Raw genomic sequence first — 27,258 nt, 5'->3', positions numbered from 1 at the left:
GTTTTTTTCAAAAAAGTTCAGATGTCCAACCTAAAGTACTTTTACTGTCTTCTCCGTTTGACTCCAGTTCTGGGAAGCGGTGTGTAAATTCAGTGGCATAATCCTGCCTAGATGGTTGGTCATCAGCACACAACAAACCTAATACTAAACAGACTGGCAGGGGTGAAGATGCCAACGATTTACCTGCTGTTTATGGAGCCTGAAAGATCAATGGAAAAGTTAGTTTTCTTACAGCAGTCTGTCCAGGAGGTGTCATCCCGCTATCCCAGATGCCTGAACCCCCGATTCACCTATGTATAATACAGGTGGGGGTGCATCATCGACCCCTCCCCTTGGCTCTTGATTGACTGCTCAAATATACATAGTAATATAGTATGTTAGGCTGAAGGGAGACAATGTCCATCCAGTTCAGCCTGTTTCCACCCCCCCCTCCCTTGTTGATCCAGAGGAAGTTAAAAAAAAAAGGCTATTGGGGGGGGGGGGGGGGGATTATTTCCCGACTTTATAATGGCAGTTAGAATACTCCCTGGATCAATTTTTTTATAGTTTCTACATGACTCCAAGATCCAGATGGTTATTTAATGTCTATATCCTGTAATAACATAGCGCTGTAGAAAGACATCTACTCCCCTCTTAAACTCCTCTATGGATTTTGCCATCCCCACGTCCTCAGGCAGAGAGTTCCACAGTCTCACTGCTCTTACAGTAAAGAACCCCCTTCTATGTTGGTAATGAAACCTTTTTTCCTCTAACTGTAGAGGATGCCCTCTTGTTACCGTCACAGTCCTGGGTATAAACAGATCATCGGAGAGATCCTTGTATTGTCCCCTAATATATTTATACACATTGTCCTCTAATTTGTATTTAAGCACTGCAATATCTTAACCAGAGAATTGAAGCCATTTCACCCATTTACATTGGGTCAGGAAGGGTACCGTTACTCCTTAAGGAGAGCACTTAGAAGGTGTGAGGAGACTTATAAGGCCATCCATGCTCCTGGGGGAAATATGCAAATGCAAAATGGAACAATACCTCTGTAGCGCCACCTATTGGAAGGCAGCATTTCTGTCTGTCTGTGCACGGTTAGCTTTTCCTTCTGGAGAAGATTGTGGCTTTGGCTTATAATTCCCAGTCATTGTTACAAGGCTTGCTAAAAAGTCTGACATTGGCTTGCAGAAATGCTGCCTTCCAATAGGTGGCGCTGTAGAGGTATTGTTCCATTGTCCCATTTACCCTATTACATTTGTATGCCTCTAGTTGGTCTAATCTGGAAGCAATAAGTTTTCCATTAAGCAGTTATTTTGAATAACAGCAAAAAGTCGATCTAGCCGTAGTTTTCCATTTCATAGCAATAGAAGCCCTAGTTACTATTAGGAGATGAGACAATATAGTAAGGCCAGCAAAAATAATATCCTCTACAGCTAATGATAATAGGGCCACATTAGGGCCCCATCGAAAGTCAAAATTGAATGCAGTGGGAAGTAAATCTGATCCCATAGAGGTTTAAGGATTTCACATGACCACCAGATATGTAACAGAGATCCAACTTGTCCATAACATCTCCAACACAAACCAGAAGTACCAGGAAGCATTTCAGACAAGCGGTAGATGCCACCTATATAAACGTCTTCTTAATGATTAGCACAACAAGAGGTCTTAGCACTTAACTGATTGGTCCTCATTAAAGGTCTCCTGAAATTCCCTTTCTCAGTTCTTTCTGAAAACGGGAATTACAATTAAGGGAAAGTGCGGTGTAGGTTCCAGTTATACCTTTAGTGTGAATTAGAAAAAAAGGATTCATATAAAGTTCTAGGAGGGCATCCTGAAAGGTTTAACAACAAGATAAAATGTCACAATTGGAGGTACTTATAGAATCTTCGGAGAGAAGCATCCATGAGCCTTCCATCAGGTCCCATCACTGTTGATATACCAACTGTTGAGATACCAACTTCTAAGCCTAATGTCAGGGATAACTCACAGGATGATCTCCAAGAGGGTATTTACAGGTCGGAGTGGGAAACCATCAAAAGAGGAAGATATTCCTTTACATATGTTAATGGATGCAGTTTGAAAAATCCAGTAATGGTAGCTTCTATATCATCGCAGTGCTTATCAGAGTCGTCCAACCACCAGCTCCTCAATTGGTCTAGTAGTGAGGCCAAATAATAATTCTTCACATGTGGGCAAGCTAATCCTCCTTGAGAGGCATATTAGAGGCGTATATTAGGTGAGACCCTTGCTCTTTGGTTTTTCTAAATACATTTTGGAAGTAATTTTTGAATCCGTATCAATACAGCGTTGGAAATAAGGATGGGAAGGTACGGAGGAGTAGGGTATTGTGGGTAATATCAACATCTTTCGTAAGCAATTTACTACTCACCAAGGAGATCGATAGTTTAGTGTAGTTTTTAATATCTTTTTGTAGGGTAGATAATAGAACATTACAATTAATGGTTCCTAATTGGCTAATCGGGAAGGTAGGAAGAATATCTAAATAAGAAATTTCACGTTTGGCCTCTAATTTTAATTGAAGTGGTCGAGGTATGCCCACACCAAGAATCAATGACTTAGTGGCTGAATTCCTCAATAGTCCACAAAACAGCTTAGAGAGATGTTTCTGGTGAGGTTATGCTCAAAATTATGTTGTCTACAAAGAGGCCAATACGGTGGTCGGTTCTGGTAATAGTGATACCAGAAATATCTGGGGACAAGCGAATCAATCAGACAAATGGCTCCATCACTAAAGCAAAAATCATTGGTGACAGTGGGCATCCCCGCCTGGTACCATTAGTGATGTTAAAAGGAGTTGAAATACAGCCCGATGTATATATGTGAGCTGATGGTGAAGAAGAGAGGGCCATGATGGAAGAGGGTAAAAAAGCATTCAAGACAAATTAAGAGCACCTCTCTAAGACAACTCCGGTGGTCAAACGGCTCCTCGTATCCAGAGTGAGGAGCACTGAAGGTGTTTCTCGGGCCATGACCTCAAATATTGCTAAAAAACCGGCGAGTGCCATCAACTGTTTCTCAACCTTCAATAAACCTAAAGGCCCTTCTCTACGGAACGATTATTGTTCAAACAAATCATTCAAACGAGTGAAAATGAATGCTAATCGTTCAGTATAACTCAGCCGACGATGGAACGATGAACGAGAAATCATCCGCTATTCGCTCATCACTCATTTCCTGCAGGCATAAGAATCATCGCTGGCGCGTTCACTAGTCATTCGATTTAGGGTGCGTTCACAAGAGCGTATATCGGCTCGGTTTTCACGTCGAGCCGATATACGTCCTCCTCATCTGCAGGGGGGGAGCCTGGAAGAGCCAGAAGCAGGAACTGAGGCTCCCGCCCCCTCTCTGCCTCCTCTCCGCCCCTCTGCACTATTTTCAATGAGAGGAGGTGGGACGGGGGCGGGGCTAAGGTCCGTGAATTGGCCCCGCCCCGCACGCCTCTCTTCATTGCAAATAGTGCAGAGGGGTGGAGAGGAGGCAGAGAGGGGGCGGGAGCTCAGTTCCTGCTCCAGGGCTCTTCCAGCCTCCCCCCCCTGCACGTGAGCACAATGTATATCGGCTCGGCGTGAAAACCGAGCCGATATACGCTCTTGTGAACGCACCCTTAACTGCACTTATACAGCGATTGTGACCGACTGAACGAATTCTTGTTTGTATGAGACAATGATGAATTGTTCGCTCGTTCAAGCGAGAAATCGGCAGGTCTAAACTTGATCTCTATTAGAGATGAGCGAACGTACTCGGATAGGCACTACTCGTCCGTGTAATGTGCCTTATCCGAGTACCTCTCTGCTCGTGCTCAAAGATTCGGGACGCGCTGCGGAGCGGGGAGCTGCAGGGGAGAGCGGGGAGGAACGGAGGGGAGATCTTTCTCTCCTTCTCTCCCGGCCGCTCTGCCCCGCTCCCCGCTCCGACTCACCTGTCAGCAGCGGAGCGCCCCGAATCTTTGAGCACGAGTACAGCGGTACTCGGATAAGGCACATTACTCGGACGAGTAGTGCCTATCCGAGTACGTTCGCTCATCTCTAATCTCTATCAATTAAATTCGGAAGAACCTCTGATAGTCGGGCAGCTAAGACTTTGGCCTCATGTCCCCGGCATGCGCAGATTTTTCATGCAGATTTCAGCAGCGGATGCGATTAATCATATAGCTTTATATCTGCATGTAATAAGGAGGTAGGACAGCAGAGTGACGGTTGATCTGGGGACTTACCAGGGTCGGGTAGGGTAATAATAAGGGCTTTCAACATTTCATATGGGACTCCACCTGCGTGGGATATCTCGTTAAATACCCTAAAATGAGTTTATGGGACTTAAAATATTTTCCCCCAGATCTATTAGTCCGTCTCTTCTCATATCCTGTTCGGATGTCACATTACTGCCCCAATAGTGGTTGTGATGTTGGGTTTATTCTAGGAGATTGGACCTTTTGATTAGTTAGTGTAATCGGAGTATCACTGTTTGCTTTATCCTTTAGATGCTGCTGCATGCCTATTCCCGCTGGGTAGTTTTAGTGTTTTTAAATGGTTTTATTGTACATGTTTTGTGTTTTTGTGCCTTCGGAATATTGTAATAAACTCATTGCTTTTCATGTTATCTGGCTGTGCGCTACTTTTACGTATGGATCGGCTTTCCTTGTAACTTGTTCCCTATTTACCGTTGTTATGCTTGTGATTAAATACGTTCTTACTTTCTGTTGTCTGAATCTTGGTGCGTCTTATAGCCACACAAATGTGTTAGGGCTGTTTCCCATGAGCGTATATCAGCCAGCCGCTTTCACGGCCGGCTGATACACGCTGTGTTCTGATGCATTGGATTCCAATGCATCAGATTACATGGCCATATTCCTGAGACGTAAAAGCGCCCGGCCAACCAATATAGCGCCAGACGTTTTTATGTCGGGCCCAAAAGATAGTCCTGGAACTATCTTTTGGGCCAGAATATGTTGGCCGCTGCATGGCTCCTATGGGAGTCTATGGCAGCGGCTGTAGTTGGGAGGGAGTTTGGCAGCTAAGCTGCCGCCCCCTGTCTATAGCCATCAGTGGGAAGAGATGGGATGGCGCTTAGCTGCGCCCCACCCCGCCCCTCCCATTGCAAAGAACGAGGAGGAAAGCAGAGGTGAGCCTGCAATAGGGAGGGGAAAGGGGCGACGGCATCGTGACCTTGGCGCATTTACGCCGGGGGCCCATGCCGTGTGAATGGGCGCACAAACGTTAGATTTATGCGCCCGTTCACGAGCTTCTATGCCCCAGGTGATGGCGTATATCGGCCGGCCGTGAAAGGTGTTCTATAGGTGTTCTTGGCAGCAGGTGGTATCCATTGTTGGTTGGTGGCAGGCAGCAGGTAGTAGGTAGTAACAGTTGTTTTTGGCAGCAGGTGGTATCTATTCTTGGTTGGCTGCAGGTGGTATTAGGTGTTCTTGGCAGCAGGTGGTATCTATTGTTGGTTGGTACCTGCAGGTGGTATTAGGTGTTCTTGGCAGTAGGTGGTATCCATTGTTGGTTGCTGGCTACAGGTGGTATTAGGTGTTCTTGGCAGCAGATGGTATTGTTGGTTGGTGGCAGCAGTTGGTATAAGATGTTCTTGGCAGCAGGGGGTATCTATTGTTGATTTGTGGCTGCAGATGGTATTAGGTGTTCTTGGCAGCAGGTGGTATCTATTGTTGGTTGGTGGCTGCAGCTGGTATTAGGTGTTCTTGGCAGCAGATGGTATTAGGTGTTCTTGGCAGCAGGTGGTATCTATTGTTGGTTGGTGGCAGCAGGTGGTATTAGGTGTTCTTGGCAGCATGGGGTATCTATTGTTCGTTGGTGGCAGCAGGTGGTATTAGGTGTTCTTGGCAGCAGGTGGTATCTATTGCTGGTTGGTTGCAGCAGATGGTATTAGGTGTTCTTGGCAGCAGATGGCATTGTTGGTTGGTGGCAACAGATGGTATTAGGTGTTCTTGGCAGCAGGTGGTATCTTTTGTTGGTTGGTGGCTGCAGCTGGTATTAGGTGTTCTTGGCAGCAGGTGGTATCTATTGTTGGTTGGTGGCTGCAGCTGGTATTAGGTGTTCTTGGCAGCAGGTGGTATCTATTGTTAGTTGGTGGCTGCAGCTGGTATTAGGTGTTCTTGGCAGCAGGTGGTATCTATTGTTAGTTGGTGGCTGCAGCTGGTATTAGGTGTTCTTGGCAGCAGGTGGTATCTATTGTAGGTTGGTGGCAGCAGGCGGTATTAGGTGTTCTTGGCAGCAGGTGGTATCTATTGTTGGTTAGTGGCTGCAGGTGGTATTAGGTGTTCTTAGCAGCAGGCGGTATTTATTGCTGTTTGGTCGCAACAGGTGGTATTAGGTGTTCTTGGCAGCAGGTGGTATCTATTGTTGATTGGTGGCTGCAGCTGGTATTAGGTGTTCTTGGCAGCAGGTGGTATCTATTGTTGGTTGGTGACAGCAGCTGGTATTAGGTGTTCTTGGCAGCAGGTGGTATCTATTGTTGGTTGGTGGCAGCAGGTGGTATTAAGTGTTCTTGGCAGCAGGTGGTATCTACTGTTGGTTGGTGGCAGCAGGTGGTATTAAGTGTTCTTGGCAGCAGGTGGTATCCATTGTTGGTTGGTGGCATTAGGGCTCATGTTCATAGGCACATTTGTATTTTGGAATCCGCACTGGTCAACCGCGTGGGAGATCCGCAAGTCAAAGTTCCCATAGGGAAGCATTGGCATCCGCAATCTAATTTAAGCTTGCAGATTTGATTTGCGCATCTCCTGCTGCGGGAAACAAATCGCAGCATTCTCCATCTCAGTCCGGATCTCGTGCAGGTGGGCTCAGTAGAAGTCAATGGGTGCGGGTGCTTCACATTGCACCCGCAATTCAATTTGCGGATGCACTACGGATTTGACTACGGAATCTCTGTTCATTTTACACTCTGACAGCCAGAGCGGCTGGTCATGCTAGGTTAGCTCCATCCTGAGGAAACAACCGTCTCCAAGGATGTGGAAACGTGTTGATGGGGATGGGGGGATAGGTTCCATGGGCCGATTCCCTCCTTGAAAAACTAATCTATAGAGTGGTTGTGTGTTCATCATAACGCAACCCATCTACATATTTATAAACTGAAAACAGGGTCATCATCATTATCCTAGCTGGCAGCTGTTAGTTTATCATAACAGACTGCACTTATAGAAACAGAGACTATCACCCTAAGGGGTATTGATGGAGGTGATAGCCTACAATATATTCTAGGCTACCACCAAGCCATCTATGTATACTAAATACTAGCTCATTAAATCCTAAGGGATGAGCAGCTTATAAAGGAAGGGTACGCTGCTTCATTAAATGCAGCCACTATCTTTCTTCACCTCACATATCTTCTCTCTACACGAATTATTATATAAGTGGGAGCGACAATTCCTTTGAATTGCCTACTTATAAGTAAGAGAGATTGAATTTTGTAAAAGACATTACCATTTGGAACAATCCATCATGGTCTTTGATAACCAATAACGGTTGCATGTGGCTGTATTCATTTCCTGTATATAATCATATAAATCACGGGAAATGAATAGCTCAGGGAACGGGTCATACAATAATAAGGAAGTGCCACAGAATAACAAGCATAAATAAGCTTGATATATCAAGGTTTGTGGAAATACACTTCAGACATAGCACCCAATGGCGATTTATTGAGGTGACATCTGCTAAAAATTAGTCACCCAAACACTGTTCTAGTAGGAACTCATACTACCTGAGCAATCTTTGATGAACAATTGTTCCAAATAAGGTGACAATAGAAATAAATGCATTTGTCAGATACAATAATAAAGACAATGGACTATTGATCCAAAATAATAAACATCATTGTACCGTGACCAATATAAGAACAGGAACAACTGCAGATGCTAGATCCATCTTGTGATAAAGAATTAGAGGTGTTGAAATGGATAGTGATACTGATGAGTAACATTGGATATAGAACCATCAATAATAATCTTAAGTCACTGACAATAAATATTCTACCACTCTTGGATAAATACTGGTGGTGTCAGTCACTGACAATAGATATTTAGTCATCCCGGATTGAAAAATATTGGAAAATATAAAAATGATGGATGGATAAGAATCGTAACAGTATAGAATAAAAGTCTGACTATATTGTTTACTGCGATTGAGCAACATCCACCGATTTGAGCTTGGTTGATTTTAATTGTTGTGTGTCCTCTGACACATATGGGAAAATAAAAGTACGTCTTCTTATGGTTTATAATTAATAAAAGTTAAGTTTTATGATTTGTGGTCCTTTCGGTGATAAGACACTACGGATTTGAAGTTGGAGATTAGCCGGGGGTGGGGAAATGGCTGGGTTTCAGGAAGTAAAGAGCTGTGGCAGCCATTTTCTCAAGATGAGCAGACAATTTGACGTGGGGAAATTGGTTGTCCTGATGCAGGATAAGGGTGACTGCCCGCGTTTTTTTTCTACAGGGGTCTATGGGACTTGTAATGTTAAATTCGCGATCGCGCAAAATCGCAATTTACTGCTAAATCGTGATTTTTCGCGACCGCGATTTTAACATTAGAAGAAAAAAAAAAACGCTGTGAATTTCGCAGTAGAAAAAAAAATTGTAGTGGGTAGTCCCCCTTATCCTGCTATTTGGGACACCAATAGTGAAGTGTATCAAAATAAGGATAAGAAAGAAAGGTCGTGGGAGGAAGTGGCTGAAAAGATTTACGAGCAGTGGACTACAGCCGTGGTAACTCGCAAAAAGAATTGCGTAAGTACTGACTTCTACTTAGCAGCCATCACTTGCATACCCGCCAACACCTACAGAAATGATGCAGACACATGCACATATGCACACATGCATGCAGATAATTACACGCAAACTTACATGCAAAGAGATCCATGCATGCATATCTGCAGGCAGACATGCATGCACATGCAGACATACATGCAAGCAGACCCTTGCACACAAGCTGACATGCAGACACATGCACACAGAATGCTTATGTTTGCTTCTTTGATCTATTGCAGTGGAAGAATTAAAGGTAAAGTGGAGGAGCGCAGGATCGATTCCGAGAAGAATACACAGCGGTCCCGAGGAGCAGAGCTGGAGGAAGAACAAAACGACCATATATCTACCTGCAGCAATGAATGTACCCGGCACCAAGCATGGGCATGAGAGAGTAAGTACACAGCAGCTGAAGAAATGTACGAATGCCGTACTTACCCCAAATAACACCCTCATGTTTAGCCCAAAAGTGGAACTGGGTCCTATTTTTTGGGGAATGTCTTATCATACATAGCAATGCCTCTAGTTCAGTGGTGGCGAACCTATGGCACACGTGCCAGAGGGGGCACGCAGAGCCCTCCCTACTGGCACACGCCGCCATCGGCCGCTCACCACTTGTGAATACCAGCAGGGGCCGTGGCTCCCCTGCTGGCATTCACTCACAGCGCTGCTAGCCGCGCTGATCCCGTCACTGTGACTTCAATGTGCAGCCAGGATCCTCCTCCGCCCTCCCCCGACGTCCCCTACTACTTGGTTCCGCGAGAGCAGGGGGAGGAGGCGTCCGGCAACCCACTGACCTCGCAGTGTGTGCCGGGAGCATATTAACTTTTTCTTCCCCACTTTTGCCCCAATCAGCAATTCCCAGCAACCTGATTGGTTGTTTGTCTTGGCTGATACACCAAACAGCCAATCAGGTTGCTGGGAATTGCCTATTGTGGCAGAAGTGGGGAAGAAAAAGTTAATATGCGTGTCGGGACCATCGCCAACCAGAAGAGAAGCTGAGCTTCCAGGAGGAGGAGGAAGGGGTAAGTATGTGGGTCTTGGGAGGGGCGCTGTGGGGTGTCACTACTAGACTGGAGGCCGCTGTGGGGTGTCACTATTGCACTGGGGGCCGCTGTGTGTGTCACTGTTATACTGGGGGCATCACTATTATACTGAGGGGGTGTCACTATTATCCCTAGGGCCGCTGGTGGGGTCACTTTTATCGCTAGGGGAGTCACTATTACCGCTGGGGCCGCTGTGGGGGTCACTATTATTTTTGTGGGGTGGGAGTCACTATTACCACTGGGGCCGCTGGGGGGGGGTCACTATTATCGCTCGGGTATGTTTACATGTGGTGGAAAAGGACAGGGCCACTTCAAAATACGATGCAGATTTTGACTGCTTTTTGGATGCGGAAATGCTGCCGAATTTTCCACAGAAATTCCCGCTGAGGACATTCTGCAGTATTTCCGCATCCAAAAAGCAGTCAAAGTCTGCACCCTGTCTATTTTGAAGCGGCCCTGTCCTTTTTAGAATGATGGGGGTAAAGTCATACATGGTGATAAGCCCCACCCCTGACATGTTGGCACTTTGTGATAAAAAAAAGTGGGTTTTGGGTTGCAGTTTGGGCACTCGGTCTCTAAAAGGTTCCCCATCACTGGTATAGTTGGTCAAACCTGGAAGCAATAAGGTGGTATCTATTGTTGGTTGGTGGCTGCAGGTGGTATTAAGTGTTCTTGGCAGCAGATGGTATTGTTGGTTGGTGGCAGCAGATGGTATTAGGTGTTCTTGGCAGCAGGTGGTATCTATTGTTGGTTGGTGGCTGCAGGTGGTATTAGGTGTTCATGGCAGCAGATAGTATCTATTGTTGGTTGGTGGCTGCAGCTGGTATTAGGTGTTCTTGGCAGCAGGTGGTATCTATTGTTGGTTGGTGGCTGCAGCTGGTATTAGGTGTTCTTGGCAGCAGATGGTATTTATTGTTGGTTGGTGGCTGCAGGTGGTATTAGGTGTTCTTGGCAGCAGATGGTATCTATTGTTGGTTGGTGGCTGCAGCTGGTATTAGGTGTTCTTGGCAGCAGATGGTATTTATTGTTGGTTGGTGGCTGCAGGTGGTATTAGGTGTTCTTGGCAGCAGATGGTATTTATTGTTGGTTGGTGGCTGCAGGTGGTATTAGGTGTTCTTGGCAGCAGATGGTATCTATTGTTGGTTGGTGGCTGCAGCTGGTATTTGGTGTTCCTGGCAGCAGATGGTATCTATTGTTGGTTGGTGAGTGCAGGTGGTATTAGGTGTTCTTGGCAGCAGATGGTATTTATTGTTGGTTGGTGGCTGCAGGTGGTATTAGGTGTTCTTGGCAGCAGATGGTATCTATTGTTGGTTGGTGGCTGCAGCTGGTATTAGGTGTTCTTGGCAGCAGATGGTATTTATTGTTGGTTGGTGGCTGCAGGTGGTATTAGGTGTTCTTGGCAGCAGATGGTATTTATTGTTGGTTGGTGGCTGCAGGTGGTATTAGGTGTTCTTGGCAGCAGATGGTATCTATTGTTGGTTGGTGGCTGCAGCTGGTATTTGGTGTTCCTGGCAGCAGATGGTATCTATTGTTGGTTGGTGAGTGCAGGTGCTATTAGGTGTTCTTGGCAGCAGGTGGTATCTATTGTTGGTTGGTGACAGCAGATGGTATTAGGTGTTTTGGGCAGCAGGTGGTAACTATTGTTGGTTGGTTGCAGCAGATGGTATTTGGGTTTTTTGGGCAGCAGGTGGTATACATTGTTGGTTGGTTGCAGCAGATGGTATTAGGTGTTTTTGGCAGCAGGTGGTATTCATTGTTGGTTGGTGGCTGCAGCTTCTATTATGTGTTCCTGGCAGCAGGTGGTATCTATTGTTGGTTGGTGGCTGCAGCTTCTATTATGTGTTCCTGGCAGCAGGTGGTATCTATTGTTGGTTGGTCGCAGCAGATGGTATTAGGTGTTCTTGGCAGCAGGTGGTATTCATTGTTGGATGGTGGCAGCAGATGGTATTAGGTGTTCTTGGCAGCAGGTGGTATCCTTTATTGGTTGGTGGCTGCAGGGAGTATTAAGGCTCATGTCCATGGGCGGATTTGTATTCGGAATCCGCACTGGTCACCAGCGCAGGAGATCCGCAAGTCAAAGTTCCCATAGGCAAGCATTGGCATCCGCAACCTAATTTAAGCTTGCAGATTTGATATGTAAATCTCCCGCAGCGGCAAGCAATTTTTTTCCATTACAGTCCGGATCCTGTGCGAGTGGGCTCAATAGAAGTCAATGGGTGCGGATGATCCGCAGTGCAATTGCAATTCAATTGCGCATGAACTGTGGATTTGAAGGCAGAGATTATCCAGGGGGTTAGAGAAAAGGCTGGTTTTCAGAAAGTAAAGACCTGTGGTTGCCATTTTCTCAAGATGACAATTTGACACGGGGAAATTGGTTGTCCTGATGCATCAAAATAAGGATAGGAAAGAAAGGTCGTGGGAGGAACTGGCTAAAAAGATTTACGAGGAATGGACTACAGCCGTGGTAACTCACAAAAAGAGGATTTTTTACTCACCGTAAAATCTCTTTCTCGTCTCGTCATTGGGGGACACAGCAAAGACCGTGGGATATAGCTTCTGCCACTAGGAGGCGACACTAAGCACAAAAAGTTAGCCCCGCCCTCTGGCTATATCCCTCCTGCCGACAGCAGGCTAATTAGTTTGTCATGCCAGCAGTTGGAATAGCCATGCAGGAACAGAGAGACAACAATAGTTAGTCATATGACACATCAACAAAAAATTTAACTGTAATGAAAACCACGCAGCACCATGTGCGACTTACAGAATCCGGAGTCCGACCAGGACCACCACTGTGTCATATAAAGAAAGAGGGGTGGGTGCTGTGTCCCCCAATGACGAGACGAGAAAGAGATTTTACGGTGAGTAAAAAATCCTCTTTTCTCGCTCGTGTCATTGGGGTACACAGCAAAGACCGTGGGACGTCCCACAGCCGTCCCCAAGGGTGGGTACAAATAAATCATAACCGCATGCGGTCAGTTTACAGCCGTCTGTAAAACCTTTCGACCCAGCGAAGCGTCGGCTGACGCAAACGTATGTAACTGATAAAACTTAGAAAAGGTGTGCAGGGATGCCCAGGTAGCTGCCTTACACACCTGTGATACTGAGGCACCGTGACTTACCGCCCATGACGCCCCCACTGCTCTGGCGGAATGTGCCGTCACCTGGAATGGCGGTGCCTCACCCTTGGCCCGGTAGGCTTCCACCACTGCTGAACGGATCCAGCGAGCAATAGTCACCTTTGATGCCGCGAGGCCCCGTCTCGGACCATCCGGTATCACGAACAGGGAATCCGAGCGCCGGAAGGACGCTGTCTGGTCCAAATATGTCCTTAGAGCGCGGACTAGGTCTAAGGTGTGCAGAGCCCGTTCCCTAGGGTGAACCGCCTTTGGACAAAATGATGGCAGTACAATGTCCTCATTAATGTGAAAGGTAGACACCACCTTTGGGAGAAAAGATTGCACCGGTCGCAACACCACCTTATCCTGGTGAAAAACCGTAAAGGGTGGTTTTGCCGATAGTGCCGCAATCTCCGAAACCCTACGAAGGGAGGTAACTGCCACAAGGAAAGCGACCTTCCAAGATAGCAAGCGCCACGGTACCTCCGCTAATGGTTCAAACGGATGGGCCTGCAAGGCATCCAGAACCAGGTTAAGGTCCCAAGGTGGCACCGGAGACCGGAAAGGGGGTGCCGTATGAGCAACTCCCTGAAAAAAGGTGCGCACCGCCGACCTTGAAGCCAAAGGTCGCTGAAACAAAACTGACAAAGCCGAAACCTGTCCCTTAAGGGAGCTGAGGCTCAGGCCCAAGCCCAACCCGTCTTGGAGAAACGACAGGAGACGGGCCAACGAAAAATGCATCGGGTGCGCCCCTTTCTGCTCGCACCAGCGAAAGAATGTTCTCCACACCCGGTGATATACCTTCAATGACGACGGCTTCCTAGCCCTAATCATAGTCTGGATAACTGGGTCTGAGAAGCCCCTTGCTCTCAGTACCGCGGTCTCAACTGCCACGCCGTCAAACGCAGTGTAGCTAAATTCTGGTGGTAGAGGGGACCCTGGGAGAGAAGATCCTTTCGCAGGGGTAATCGCCAGGGCGCGTCTGCTACCATGTCCATGAGCTCCGCGTACCACGTTCTTCGCGGCCAATCTGGGGCTATGAGAATCACAGGTAGCCCTTCCTTCCTGATTCTCCTGAGCAACCGTGGAATGAGAGGAATTGGTGGGAAGACATAGGGGTAATGAAACCCCGTCCATGGAGCCGTTAGCGCATCTGCTGCTAGAGCTCTGGGGTCCCTTGACCTGGCCAGATAGGCTGGAAGCTTCTGATTGAAGCGAGACGCCATCAGGTCCACGTCTGGCTGACCCCATCTTAGGCATACTTCCTGAAATACCTCGGGATGTAGCCCCCATTCTCCTGGGTCGACCTCCTTCCTGCTGAGGAAGTCGGCCGCCCAATTTTCGACCCCGGGAATGAAGACTGCCGATATCGCTGGAAGATGTTTCTCGGCCCATGACAGAATTTCCTCTACTTCCTTCATGGCTCCCCTGCTGCGGGTCCCGCCTTGATGGTTTATGTAAGCCACCGCGGTCGCATTGTCTGACTGGATTCGCACTGGAGTTCCCTCCAGCCGGTGCACGAAATGCTGCAAGGCCCGGAGTATTGCTCGCAGCTCCAGGACGTTTATCTGGAGACAGGACTCCTGCGTGGACCAGGTTCCCTGTGCTACCAGATCCCCCAGCGTGCACCCCCAGCCTGTCATGCTGGCATCTGTAGCCAGCACCTGCCACTGCAGGGGCAGGAACGACCTGCCCTGCTGGATACGTGGCGAGTCCAACCACCACTGGAGCGACTGCTGAACACCTGGAGGAATCCTTATCTTCCGCTCGAGGGATCGTGCTAACCTGTCCCACCTTGACAGTATCGCCCACTGCAGGGGGCGGGAGTGGAACTGGGAAAATGGAATCGCCTCGAAAGACGATACCATCAGTCCCAAAACCCTCATCGCATGGCAGATCGCCACCGGTCGCTGCGATAGAAGGGACCGCACCTGCCTCTGAAGCAGCTGACATTTTGCTTCCGGGAGAATCACTCGACCTCGTGCCGTGTCGAAGCACATCCCCAGGTACTGCATGCGTTGAGCTGGCACAAGAGACGATTTCTTGAAATTGATCAGCCAACCGAACCTGGTAAGCGTGTCCAGGGCAATCTGCAGGCTCTCCAGGTTGTCCCGCTGGGTCGGGGCTTTCACCAGAATGTCGTCTAGATACGGCATGGCAACAACCCCCCTGGAATGCAAGATTGCCATCACTGCCGCTAAGACTCTTGTAAACACCCTGGGAGCTGTCGCCAGCCCGAATGGCAATGCCGCAAATTGGAAGTGCTCTTCCTGTACTGCGAACCGGAGGAAGCGCTGGTGCGCCTGACAAATGGGGATATGTAAATATGCATCCTGGATGTCTATCAAAGACAGGAATTCCCCTGCCTCCAAGGATGCGATGACCGCTCGTACCGACTCCATGCGGAAATGACGGACCGCTACGAACCTGTTCAGCTTCTTTAGGTCCAGAACCGGACGGACGGAGCCGTCCTTTTTGGGGACCACAAAAAGATTTGAGTAGAACCCCGTGAAGTATTGTTCGGGGGGCACTCGCACCACCACCCCCTGTAAATAAAGAGAGCGGACCGCTCCGAGAAAAGCTGCTGCCTTCCCTGGGTCCCCCGGGGTTCTGGACCGAAAGAAGCGATCGTGCGGTTGTGAAAGGAACTCTATCGCATAGCCCTTGGACACGACCTCCTGTACCCAAGTGTCTGAGATCTGAGATGACCAGACCTGGCTGAATTGGAGAAGCCGTCCCCCCACCTTGTCCGAAACAGGTGGGGGCAGTCCCTCATGCGGAGGGCTTGCTTTTGGTACCCTTTGCGGGCTGGGGCCCCCGCCAAGAGGACTTTGGTTTAAAGGAAGGAACCTTCCTTTGTTCCCGCTCCTGTGGACCCATCCTCTCCACCCTACGAGGACTCGTCCGGCGATAGGAACGAAAACGTCTGTGCTGCGGAGATGACCGCTTTGGACGGTTCTGCGGCAAAAGCGAGCTCTTTCCCCCCGTAGCCTCTGAGATTAGCTCGTCTAGCTTGGCGCCGAACAGACGAGATCCTACAAAGGGCATACTGATCAACGACCCCTTGGAGGAAGCGTCCGCATCCCACGATTTTAACCATAGGGTCCGGCGAGTCGCCACCGATGCCGCGGAGGCTCGGGCCGCCAGCCTGGCTGTATCCATAGAGGCCTCACAGAGAAACATGCCCGCTTGTTCAATCTGGTGTGTAATGCCCACCAGATCCTCGGACGCTGCCCCTTCGAGGATTCCTTCTCGTAACCGCTTTGCCCAGTCAGTAACAGCCTTACTGACCCAGGACGAGGCAAACACAGGCCTAAGAGCTGACCCTGCCGCCTCAAAAACGGTCTTTGCTAAGGCCTCGACTCCTCGATCCTTGGGATCCCTGAGGGAGGAGGACTGTGCCGTGGGTAGCACCGTGTGCTTAGCCAGGCGCAAAATGGGTGGATCCACTAGTGGTGGGACCGACCACTTCTCCACTAAATCCTGCGGGAAGGGGTATTTCCCGTCCAAGTAACCTATCTTGGAAAAACGCTTATTCGGTGCCTTCCACTCCTTAGATAGGACCTTGTCAAAGTCCTCATGAGGAGGAAAGGTTTTTGGAGAGCGTCTAGGCTGCCTGAAAGAAAACGATATTCCAGATGCCTGTGGTTCCTGTTCAGTGAGCTGAAAAGTGTCACGCACTGCAACCACTAAGCTCTCCACCATCGCAGAAAATTTTGGGACCTGATCCTCCTCCACAACAGAGTCTGAGGAAGATTCAGACCATTCCTCGTCCGAAACATCCTCTTCTGCCGACAAGCGCCGTGACCTAGTGCCAGAAGAGCGTAAAAGCGACGAGGAGGATGGTGATCGGGAGGGCCGCCGTGAGTCCGAAGGCCTGACCTGTTTACGTCTACGGCCACCCTCCTCATGTGAACCGGTGGCGTCCTGCGCTAACCTTTCCAAAATTGCGCCAGATGCCCGAGTGAGGTCAGACACCGCCATTGACAAGGAGCGGGCCCATTCCGGCTCGGCCACAGCTGGGGGCTGAACTGCGGGGCGGATGCCCTGCCCAGCCGCCTGTTTCGCAGGGGAACAATCTCTACAAAAGGGCTCAGCCTGTCCGCATGCGAACTTTAGGTTACAGCGTGAGCAAGCAAAGTGCGTTACTCTTGCTGTCCCTGGTCCAGCTTCCAGGGCTCTGGGGTCAGACATGGTGCTGGGGTTTCACCGTGCAAAGAAAACTGCGAGCTATCCTCTGCTATGCCAACCGCCGGCAGGAGGGATACGCAGTGAAAGAGGGGAGCTAGCCGCCAGGCAGAGCTTACCCAGGTCCTTGCCGAGGTCCGAAGAGGTCCGGGGAGCCGCTGGGTTGGGAGACTGCAGGTGCTGAAGGGCTTTCTTTTCCTGAAGCTTGAGCTGTGCAGCGTATAAGCTGAGCAGAAAAGGCAGCAAGGAGTGGAGCAGCAGGGAGGTTTTTAAGTCCTGGCGCGCTGTCCCCAATAGGCTGCTTCTCTGATGTCATCCCCCTTCACCTGTGCTAAGGGAGGAATGGGGAGGGGCAGGGCGGCGTGCATTGCCGATAAGGCCACGCCCCCTACATGGAGTCAATGAAGGCAGCATTCTGCCGCACCCACGCCACGAGGCCACGCCCCCAGCGTGACACGGGCGTGGCCACGCCCCCACGGAGGGATCACCGTGAAGCCACGCCCCCACACGTCACGTGGGCGTGGCCACGCCCCCTCCGCTCCCGGCATTGCCTCGCCCGGGGCTGCACTGCAGCCCCTCCACTGAGCCCCTACATCGCAGGAACTCCTGCCGGGAGCCCATGCAGGGAGCCGGAAGACCAGGGCATCCTGAAGTTGTTGCTGCCGCCGCCTGAGGTGCCATGCCTACGAGGCCACGCCCCCCCGCCGGCTTGTGCCTGAAACCAGTGCCCTGAATATCCGCAGCCATACATAGCGGATACAACCCCCGCGAAAAGGAGCCTGTCCGCCTACGCCTATGCCTGCGCCTCGCTGCAGCCCACAAGGTACGCATGCAAAAGCGACATACTGGGAGAGCCAGGGAAGGGAGAGGGGAGGGGAGGGGGGGTCGCCAGCACATACTTACCTCCTGCGTTCTTGCTGGAAGATAAGGCGGCTCCCCAGTTCCAGCAGCCTACCCCTGTAACATCGCCTGCCCATGGGAAGGGGATGCAGACCTCTGCACCAAACATAGGGGGGCTCACGCTGGCGGGCCACATGTGGATATATACGACCCGGATGTGCCACCTTTCCTTCTGAGGCGGGCCGGGCAAGAAGCAACCTGGACAAACCCGAGGTTGTTCGCCCTCCTCTCCGTTCGGGTTTGATGGGGAGCGTCCTGCCTCTCCGTCTAACCCTGGCCCTTAAAGCAGCCCTAACGGGCACAACCGTCCTCCTACGAGACACTAAGCTAAAAACTAATTAGCCTGCTGACGGCAGGAGGGATATAGCCAGAGGGCGGGGCTAACTTTTTGTGCTTAGTGTCGCCTCCTAGTGGCAGAAGCTATATCCCACGGTCTTTGCTGTGTACCCCAATGACACGAGCAAGAAAAAGAATTGCGTAAGTACTGACTGCTACTTATCAGCCATCACTTGCATACATGCAAACACCTACACAAATGATGCAGACACATGAACATATGTACACATGCATGCAAACTGACATGCAAAGAGATCCATGCATGCATATTTGACATACAGACATACATGCAAGCAGACACTTGCACACAAGCTGACATGCAGACACATGCACACAGAATGCTTATGTTTGCTTCTTTGATCTATTGCAGTGGAAGAATTAAAGGGAAAGTGGAGGAGCGCAGGATCAATTCCGAGAAGAATACACAGCGGTCCGAAGGAGCAGAGCTGGAGGAAGAACAAAACGACCATATATCTACCTGCAGCAATGAATGTACCCGGCACCAAGCATGGGCATGAGAGAGTAAGTACACAGCAGCTGAAGAAATGTACGAATGCCGTATTTACCCAAAATAAGACCCCCATGTTTAGCCCAAAAGTGGAACTGCGTCTTATTTTTTGGGAATGTCTTATCATGTTTTCCTAGCAGACATGGTCCAGGTCCGTCCCACTGGTCTACGACGCAATCCCATCAGTCCTCGGTGGCCGACTAGAGATTGCTTCCTGGTAACAGTGTTTGTAAACTCCGTCTCCAGGAAGCGATGGCTCGGATTGGTTCTCGAGCATCGTGGCGCAGCTATTCAATGTAGCGGGAGGGACCTGGACCGCCCCTGCTAGGTAAAGTCTTGTTTTGTAGCATAGCTAGGGCATGCCTTCAGGGAAAGGCGGTAATAGTTGGGACTTGCTGACATGTAAGCCTGCTGTGTTTTTAAATCCTGTATCGCCGGAACAATTTTTTAAGAGAGACCGCACCGTGATCTCCCTCCATAACACGCGGGCACCAGCTGTATCTTACAGCCAACACCCAGCAGCAACAACTCCGATAAGCTGTGTGGCTCTTCGGAGCTGTTAACCCTTTAACCCCTTAGTGTCCAAGGTTTTTTCCATTTTAGCTTTTTCCTGCCCCCTTTTTAAAAAATCCTGTTTTATTCATCCATCGCGTCGCTGTAGGAGGGTTTGTTTTTTGTGGGACGCGGTGTATTTTTTAATGCTACTAATGCACTGAAACATTAGGAAAAATTCTACAGGAGAGAAATGGGGCAAAAAAAGATATTCTGCCCTCTTTCAGTGTGTCTTGTGCCTGCAGCGCACAAACTGCAACAAAAATGACATGAAAACTTCTGTTATGGGTCGGTACGACGAAACAAATTTTTTTCAAAGCTATTTATTTCCTTTAATTAATGCCTGCCGCCATCTTCAGAGCGCAATAGCTTCTTCATTTTACTGTCAGCATGGTTGTCTGAGGGCCCCGTAGTTTCCAGCGGGACCGTTTTAGAATATTTACTACTCTATCATTACTTTTTATTGCATTTTAACAAATTTACATTCTAACAGTCCGATACATAAAATAAACAGTATTTACGGCTCACGGCTAGAAACAAAGAGGGACAAGAACAATAGAAATGCCATCAAAACAAGACGCACCGAGAGATGGAGAAGTTTCTTCTTCTGTCTAATTCTCTCCAGAAAGTTTTCAAAAGTTTTGAAGGACGTTACATTGTAGCATTTGAACATACAAACATTTGAACATACAACTCGTCCCGCAGAAGCGAGTCCTCACTCAGCTGCCGATTAATAGATGAGTTTCAATTTTTAAAAAGGGGGAAGGAAAAAATGGGAAATAGAAAAAGCACAAATGCCTGGTGACGTGCCGGTTTGCAGTTGAGCTGTTTTTCATGCATTACGGTCCAGACGCGTTTACTAAAAAGTGCTTTCTCTCCACAGATCTAGTGATAATTTGCCGAGCCCGCAGCAAGAAGCAGGTGCTGCCTCAACAGCCTACAGTAGAGGAGCACGACAGTGTGCCATCCGTCAGCAGCCAACTGCTTCCAAGGAGAGTGGGAAGACCCCGCAGCTGCGATGCCAGTAAATGCCCCAGTTGTAGCATCAGTACAGAGGCAGGAAGAGATGCAAAAAACAGGTCATGGCACTTCTTGAGCACCAAAGCCCTCCGAATGATGCGGCCCAATTATTTAGTGGCCTTAATTCTAAGAACCATGCCCGAACACTGGCGGCTAACGAATCAAGGAGAAGTCCTTCACCTGTTAGAAATGTCTTGCCCCCCAAAGGTACCCTATGAGCTGCACTATAATATCAAGCAGTTCAGGCTGCACCATCAACAATGTGTGCATGCCAATATGCAGCCTCCACTTCCACCTCCCCCCACCCCTCCACCAGCAACACCCCCACCTCAGCAGTACCATAGCCATGAATATGGTGCATACCAACCCCGTCATCCTCATGGCAATATGCACACCCGCCAGCCGTACGGCATCTGTCTTCTACCAGGGGATCCCCTCATCACTGGAGCAAACTCCACAACAGTCAGCTGCGCCCTCTATGTGATCTACAGCTTCAGGCAGTGACACAGATCCCCAGGACCAAAGTCTAGAGGCATCTTTGTTTAAAAAAAATTGAAGTTAAGTCTTTGTTGTGTATTTTTAAAAACAGAAAATAATAAAACTTTTTTTAATAAAAATATTGTGTTTTTGTTTCATTTTTGACGCCGCAGTGAAACAAGCAATTTTTTTGCGCACATAAGTAGATATGCAAAAAAATGGCTCTATTACAACCGATGTCCATTTACTACAAGCGCAAAAGAAAATGCACCTGTAAAAGATAGGACATTGTGCAAAAATCAGAGCGCCGCATCACACTGATGGAATCCCCTGCCACAGCTGCCATAGCAGGGCATTGCTTCATCTCCACGGGGCATCCCCTCATCACTGAACACTGTGACAGCACTAGTACAGTGTTCATTGATGAGGGGACTCCCCGCAGCGATAATTTTCTGGTGTGTGTGTGTGTGTGTGTGTGGAGGGGGAGGGGCTTGAAATATAAGCCCTATCCCAAAAATAATCCCTAGCTGCAGACCAAAAAATAAAGAAATACATCACCTTAGAAGTGCGGTCATCTCTAGCAGAACTTCTCCCAGGTCCTCTTCTTCAGCATCTCTTCTGGTCGTGGATTGAAAAATCGCACCTCCTGAAAGCACTGCCTCTGATTGGTGCATCTAAAGTGGTGTTTAGTTTTTTTTTCTGCAGCTATGAATTGTTTTCGGAGTAGGGCTTGTATTTCTAGCCCCCACCCCCACCAAAAATCATCAACACAGAGGATGCCTTTATCCAATTGCTTCCAATGGAGCAGCAGCAGTGCCAACCCCATTGAAAGCAATGGGATAGCATCGCGATCCTCTGCCACTGCTGTGGCAGGGGATTTCTTTATCTCTACGGGGATTTCCCTCATCACTCAACACTGTGACAGTGCTGTCACAGTATTCAGTGATGAGGGGATTCCCTGCAAGGATGAAATAATCCCCTGTCACAGCAGTGGCAGAGGATTGCGATCTTCTCCCTATGTTATCCCTAAGATAAACCAAATGAGGTATTAGTTTATAATACGGGCAAATGTAGCAAATATACATCACTTCTTTTTCAGGAGTGATTTTGCTAAATTCACCATATTATGTAAGCTCGCAAGCCCACGTCAAGGGTCCTCATTTTCTTGCGAGTCCCTAACTATCAAAAAAGCCAAAAACACTAGCTAAAAAAATAATTTGTGCAATGATCCCAGTACGTCAGATGGGGTCACAGAATCTCCAGCAACTTGTCAAAGTTTGCAATGGTCAACCTGCAGTAAGAAAAAAACTTCTTGTCGTGTCTGCGCAAGTCCTTCTACAGTCCTCCATAACGAACAACTTAAAACGCATATAAAAAACTACAAGAACTTCCGCTTCCTTTGGTCTTTTGACTTCATCCTCAACAGTGTATGTGTCGGGAAGTTTTTCTTCTTGTCTATTTTGTCCTGTAGAATAGACACGGCCTATAAGATTAGATGTTCATATAATGCACAGTGATTTGACTCCACTGCAGCATTTACCGTTGGATTCGCTGCTGATTTCTGTGGGTTTGGATGATCTTCCACTCTCGATGTCATCTGTTGAGATGTCATCCATCTTCTTTTTCCTGTAAAGTTGGAAAATTAGAAGTCACTTTGTGAGTCCGTGCAGTAAAACAAGCCACAAGAAGTGTACCGTACACTAAAATATACCCTTTAACCCCTTAAGGACATGGAGCTTTTTTTGCATTTTCAGATTGTTCGCTCCACTCTAAAAAACTGGAGTGAAATAGAAAAGAAAATGCAATTCGGCCATATTTGGGGGGTCTTGTGTCTACGGTTTGCAATACTTACTTATACCTCTCATAAAGACACTCGCCCACCGCATATACGAGTACCAAGAAGTAGGGGGCAACAGCGGGTAAAATAAATCTGATGTTATCCTCTATTCGATCTATAATGGTCGGCGTCTCTTCTATTTTCTTTCTTGGTACATCTAGAAAAGAAGAAACAATAGAAGTTATTAATAATCTGCCTTTTATTCATTAGGTCGTTAGTATTACAACTGCGGATTCCTAAATGAGTTGTTATTTGGGATGTAAGGATGGGCGGCTACAAATGTAGTTACCTTCATATTTTTTGCTGAAGATTGGACCTGCATGCACTGATGGTAATAGCAGCAGAGTCATTAATATCATTTTCACGAACATTTTCTCTTCTCTTTCTCACTTTCTATACAGAATGAGTTCCTCTCACTGTAACATCACTTTATATACCTGCAGCGTCTTTGACATCACAGATTGGAACCAAAGACCATAGTGACCTTGCAGCGTCCCAAATGAAGACTCGGACACCTGAAATACATGGAGAGCTGGGAGGGTTAAGTGATGGCTTGTCACAGCTCACCATGTCCTAGCTTTGGCGCATTGTTTTTAAGTGTCGAATTTCTACCTATTTAGCTCACTGCTTGTTAATGCAAACGCATAATGAACAGCATAAAACTCATATAAAAAACTACAAGAACTTCCTCTTCCTCAGGTCTTTCATCCTCAACAGTAAATGTTACTGGGGCCAAACTATTACTAATAGTGTCCCCTATATTGGCCCCAGTAGTAATATTAACCCCACAGTAGCCCCAGTAGTAGTAGCCCTTTCCCCCTGAGACCCATATACTTACCTCCTCTTTGCAGTCTTATCGACACCCTTACCCTTCTCAGCGCTGCTGCGGGACGCTCGAGCTGATGGAGCTTCTTTTCTTCTCCACTCCTCCTAAGGAAACAATGAGAAGAGGTCAGGGAAGTATGATCCCAGGTGCGCACACTGACGTCAGTGTGTGTGCCCGGCACAAGCATCGCTAATAAAGTTGGTATTTTTTCTTATAAAGCTTCAGGCCCCGGTAGTGACTGCTACCTCTGCATCCCCTATAGCTATGCCCCTGAGTCTAGATCTAGCTGATCAGTTTTTAAGTGTCAGATTTCTAACTATTTAGTTCATTGGTTTTTAATGCAAATGCATAACAAACAACATAAAACTTTTATGATAAACTACAAGAACTTACTCTTCCTCTGGTCTTATGACTTCATTCTCAACAGTGAACGTGTCTGATGTTTTTTCCTGCCGTTCATTTTGTCCTGTAAAATAGACACGGCCTATAAGATTAGATGGGATTTTCAGGGGAACTTGAAACATAAGCCCTAACCCTGAAATAAGCCCTAGCTGCAGTAGAAACAAACAAACACTAGATCACCTCAGCAGGGCTGTACAGCATTTTCCTTGCCTGCATCCTCCCTGCCATACCCACACAAGGGTTTTCTGTAATTTACTAGCAGAATTACTGCTTTACTGCCCTCTGCAGGCCATCTGTGCTACCACACTGCCTATAGCTTAAAAGAAGGTTTAACTAGATTGTCTTTACGTTTTCCTTTTGCAGGAAGTGACATTCCCCATAACATCAGGGGAGATGTCAAACAGCAGCAAATACCATCTGTTGCCATCAGCCAAGATAAAAAACCATCTGCTGCCAGGAACACCTAATACCACCTGCAGCCACCAATCAACAATAGATACCACCTGCTGCCAAGAACACCTAATACCACCTGCAGCCACCAATCAACAATAGATACCACCTGCTGCCAAGAATACCTAATACCACCTGCAGCCACCAACCAGCTATGAATACCACTTGCTGCAGCCACCAACCAACAATAGATACCACCTACTGCTGCCACCTACCAATAATAACACCTGCTGCTAAGAACACCTAATACCACCTGGTACCACCAACCAACAATAGATACCACCTGCTGCTGCCACCTACCAATAATAATACCTGTTGCTAAGAACACCTAATACCACCTGGTGCCACCAACCAACAATAGATACCACCTGCTGCTGCCACCTACCAATAATAATACCTGCTGCTAAGAACACCTAATACCACCTGGTGCCACCAACCAACAATAGATACCACCTGCTGCCAAGAATACCTAATACCACCTGCAGCCACCAACCAGCTATGAATACCACTTGCTGCAGCCACCAACCAACAATAGATACCACCTATTGCTGCCACCTACCAATAATAACACCTGCTGCTAAGAATACCTAATACCACCTGGTGCCCCCAACCAACAATAGATACCACCTGCTGACGCCACCAACCAACAATAGATACCACCTACTGCTGCCACCTACCAATAATAACACCTGCTGCTAAGAACACCTAATACCACCTGGTGCCACCATCCAATAATAGATACCACCTGCTGCAGCCACCAACCAACAACAGATACCACCTGCTGCTGCCACCTACCAATAATAACACCTGCTGCTAAGAACACCTAATACCACCTGGTACCACCAACCAACAATAGATACCACCTGCTGCAGCCACCAACCAACAATAGATACCACCTGCTGCTGCAACCTACCAATAATAACACCTGTTGCTAAGAACACCTAATACCACCTGGTGCCACCAACCAACAATAGATACCACCTGCTGCTGCCACCTACCAATAATAACACCTGCTGCTAAGAACACCTAATACCACCTGGTACCACCAACCAACAATATATACCACCTGCTGCTGCCACCTACCAATAATAATACCTGCTGCTAAGAACACCTAATACCACCTGGTGCCACCAACCAACAATAGATACCACCTGCTGCCAAGAGCACCTAAAGCAGCTGCAGCCACCAACCAACAATAGATACCACCTACTGCTGCCACCTGCCAATAATAACACCTGCTACTAAGAACACCTAATACCAACAGGTGCCAGCAACCAACATTGTTGTTTTTTTTAGTTTATTTTTAGATTTGTTTTTATTTTTTTTTATATATTATATTTTAATTTATAATCTAACATCCTAAATTAAAGATATATTTTATGCCAAAGTCCTGTATTTTAACATTATTTCTTTATAGTGCTTATTTGTACCATGAGATTAATGTTGATGGAATCCGCACCTCAATAAAATAGAAGATAGGAAGTAAGGGGGGGGGGGGGGGGGGGATGGGCACTCTTCTTGGGAGCATTTACCATCTGGCTGCTCTTAACGCATTTTACGGGCATCACACAGACCCATTAAAGCCAATTTGGCTATGAACACAAACATTTTTTCACTAGGCCTGATTGTCTGTTAGTGTAATCACTTAACTTAGGTGATACTAGAAGGGTATTGCAGGCTTATCAATCAGGCATGCCTAATTATCATTTGATGCATTGGAGAAGAAAACAATGAGACATACTTAAGTGATGTTTCTAAGCTCTTCTGTTTCATTGCTCCAATGCGAGGGGTTATATAGTGTGGCAACCCCCACAAGGTTAACAATTCAAAGTCTACAGCATGTGTTATACTTCTCTCTTAGTAAGACATTACAAAGGTTAATTATGACAAAGCTACATGCTCAGCATATGATACCCTGTTAGTAAAATTTCACTACAATGCATGTCTTTTGCACAAGTACATCTTGCCATGCACACAGCACAAATATTATGCACACAACACTACTTCATGAAATATAATTCAATAATTTCACAAGCATATGTCCTATTTTGGTCTATATCACAGACCAGAGTTGGACAAGCAATATCCCCTACCCGAGGGGTTCTGACAGTTCAAAGATGTGTGTCCCTGTGCTCTCTGATGCATTTCGTACCTGAGAATCTCAGGCACAACTCACATACAACCATCTGAATGGGCCCTAAAACCAGCTGATCAAGTTAAGTGGTGATCACCTATATATGTGCTATCACCTGGTGCTGGTGTGCATGATGGGCACAATACCCAACTATTAGTACATATGATACATATTGCCACCACTGAACATCAAACTTGGGTTGATGAAACAATGTGTAAAGACTAGAGATGAGCGAACGTACTCGTCCGAGCTTGATGCTCAGGCGAATATTAGGGTGTTCGGGATGCTCGTTACTCGTAACGAGCACCACGCGGTGTTCGGGTTACTTTCACTTTCATCTCTGAGACGTTAGCGCGCTTTTCTGGCCAATTGAAAGACAGGGAAGGCATTACAACTTCCTCCTGTGATGTTCCAGCCCTATACCACCCCCCTGCTGTGAGTGGCTGGGGAGATCAGGTGTCACCCGAGTATAAAAATCGGCCCCTCCCGCGGCTCGCCACAGATGCGTTCTGACATAGCTGAAGGAAAGTGCTATCGTGTTGGAGCTGCTATAGGGAGAGTGTTAGGAGTTAGTGTAGGCTTCAAGAACCCCAACGGTCCTTCTTAGGGCCACATCTAACCGTGTGCAGTACTGTGTAGGCTGCTTTTTTGCAGTGTTGCACCCGTTTTTTTTTTTGGTATCTCGGCCGTGCAGAG

The 27,258-nt window shown here is 47.7% G+C and overlaps 1 long non-coding RNA gene across 2 annotated transcripts; it reads left to right on the top strand.

Moving 5' to 3' along the window:
- The first annotated feature begins 8,968 nt into the window (after positions 1-8,968).
- On the top strand, positions 8,969-20,993 carry LOC136600970 (uncharacterized). 2 transcript variants are annotated; one of them, XR_010789275.1, is made up of 3 exons: positions 8,969-9,164; positions 18,727-18,878; positions 20,300-20,993. It is a non-coding gene; the product is annotated as an uncharacterized lncRNA (long non-coding RNA). The 2 variants fall into 2 exon arrangements; XR_010789276.1 differs by lacking the exon at positions 8,969-9,164 and adding an exon at positions 17,647-17,943.
- Positions 20,994-27,258: the final 6,265 nt, after the last annotated feature.

The sequence above is a fragment of the Eleutherodactylus coqui genome, unplaced genomic scaffold (genome assembly GCF_035609145.1).
Source record: "Eleutherodactylus coqui strain aEleCoq1 unplaced genomic scaffold, aEleCoq1.hap1 HAP1_SCAFFOLD_36, whole genome shotgun sequence".
Taxonomy (NCBI): Eukaryota; Metazoa; Chordata; class Amphibia; order Anura; family Eleutherodactylidae; genus Eleutherodactylus; species Eleutherodactylus coqui.
This window is presented reverse-complemented; position numbering and strand designations above follow the sequence as displayed.